Raw genomic sequence first — 2,214 nt, 5'->3', positions numbered from 1 at the left:
GACCCAAAATCATAGTGTTTGTTGAAAGGTATTATATTTTATTCTCAAGGCAAACAAATCGGGAAAATCGTCTGCCGAGGATGACCAGTGCGGACTGACATCCGATCTGGCCGAGCGTCGCTCGAGGAAAGAGGACGAGAGCTGGACCTGCTTTGCCAGCTGTCACCGAACCGTTTGCGTGGCTGCGTCCATGCGCTGTCAGCGCTTGGCTGCGTCGGGCCCAGCGTACGAGGGGCTTATTCGACTACATCCAATGGAGTGCGTTCGCATTCACCGCAACAGGGTGTATCACGCCACACATCTCTCCTCTTCTCCATAAAAAAAAATCTTACATGTGTTAAGCCACATACTTCTTTTGGTCCACAATCGGCTCGCTCTTTAGCTGCTAGTCCATGACTCGGTCAACTGTTTTCCCATCTCGGCATTAAAGTTTTGCGGCCAATTTTATGCCGCGATATTCAAACCTATCAAATATTTCTCTCAAACTCTCAGTTATACAAGATTAAATAAACAGCATCAGATAAACATCATCAATCTCTTAAAAGATCAAAAAAAATTACTACTGCGGGAATGTAAACATACATAATCGGACACCCAAATATTGCTGCCAATCTACATTTCTCTCTCTCTCTCTCTCTCTCGTTCTCTCTCTATCTACATTTCTCTATCTAGCTTTTCTCTCTCTCTTTCTACCTTTCTCTCTCTCTCTATCTACCTTTCTCTCTCTCTCTTCCTTTCTCTCTCTCTTCCTTTCTCTCTCTCTTCCTTTCTCTCTCTCTTCCTTTCTCTCTCTCTCTTCCTATCTCTCTCTCTCTACCTTTCTCTATCTCTCTCTCTATCTTCCATTCTCTCTCTCTACCTTTGTCTATCTCTCTCTCTACCTTTGTCTATCTCTCTCTCTACCTTTGTCTATCTCTCTCTCTACCTTTGTCTATCTCTCTCTCTACCTTTGTCTATCGCTATTTCTACATTTCACTCTCCCTACATTTCTCTCTATCTTCCTCTCTATTTCCCTCTCGCTGTTTTTGGTTCCTTCTTTATACAACTATGCTTGTTCTCATAATTCTAACACATTTCCTCGAAACGCAATTCTTCGCTACCTTCTAGCCCAAGTTTACGCTTAAAAGTTCACTGCTTAGCGTATCAATAACATCCTATCACAGCTTTATAGTTTATAGCTAAAATAGTAACAACAATAGCGGCATTTCAGATTACCACGTCAAACCGGCCTACCGTGCCCACGCAACTCAATCTTATCTTATAACAATCGCGGCCTTTCAGGCTATTTACCACGGTGGGCTCATCTGACCCACCGTGCCCAACGCGATAAAATATTCCACTAATCGCGGCCTTCCAGGCTACTTACCACGGCAGGCCCATCTGACCTCCGTACCCAACGCGATTCTTTTTCTTGGAACAATCGCGGCCTTCCAGGCTATTTACCACGGCAGGTCAATCAGACCTACCGTGCCCAACGCGATAACCTGTTCCACTAATCGCGGCCTTCCAGGCTACTTACCACGGCAGGCCCATCTGACCTCCGTGCCCAACGCGATTCTTTTTTTTCTTGGAACAATCGCGGCCTTTCAGGCTATTTACCACGGCGGGTCAATCAGACCCACCGTGCCCAACGCGATAACGTGTTCCACCAATCGCGGCCTTCCAGGCTACTTACCACGGCAGGCCCATCTGACCTCCGTGCCCAACGCGATTCTTTTTTTCTTGGAACAATCGCGGCCTTCCAGGCTATTTACCACGGCGGGTCAATCAGACCCACCGTGCCCAACGCGATAACGTGTTCCACCAATCGCGGCCTTCCAGGCTACTTACCACGGCAGGCCCATCTGACCTCCGTGCCCAACGCGATTATTTTTTTCTTGGAAAAATCGCGGCCTTTCAGGCTATTTACCACGGCGGGTCAATCAGACCCACCGTGCCCAACGCGATAACGTGTTCCACCAATCGCGGCCTTCCAGGCTACTTACCACGGCAGGCCCATCTGACCTCCGTGCCCAACGCGATTCTTTTTTTCTTGGAACAATCGCGGCCTTCCAGGCTATTTACCACGGCGGGTCAATCAGACCCACCGTGCCCAACGCGATAACGTGTTCCACCAATCGCGGCCTTCCAGGCTACTTACCACGGCAGGCCCATCTGACCTCCGTGCCCAACGCGATTCTTTTTTTTCTTGGAACAATCGCGGCCTTTCAGGCT

At 48.4% G+C, this 2,214-nt stretch overlaps 1 long non-coding RNA gene across 1 annotated transcript; it reads right to left on the bottom strand.

Annotated features, from left to right (window-relative positions):
* Nucleotides 1–451: 451 nt before the first annotated feature.
* LOC128092364 (uncharacterized) lies at nucleotides 452–1,865 on the bottom strand. The gene is made up of 3 exons (XR_008211693.1): nucleotides 1,539–1,865; nucleotides 818–1,462; nucleotides 452–693 (listed from the first exon to the last, which is right to left on the bottom strand). It is a non-coding gene; the product is annotated as an uncharacterized LOC128092364 (long non-coding RNA).
* Nucleotides 1,866–2,214: the final 349 nt, after the last annotated feature.

The sequence above is a fragment of the Culex pipiens genome, chromosome 1 (genome assembly GCF_016801865.2).
Source record: "Culex pipiens pallens isolate TS chromosome 1, TS_CPP_V2, whole genome shotgun sequence".
Taxonomy (NCBI): domain Eukaryota; kingdom Metazoa; phylum Arthropoda; class Insecta; order Diptera; family Culicidae; genus Culex; species Culex pipiens.
The sequence above is the reverse complement of the archived record's forward strand: the minus strand, read 5'-3'. Positions and strand labels throughout refer to the sequence as shown.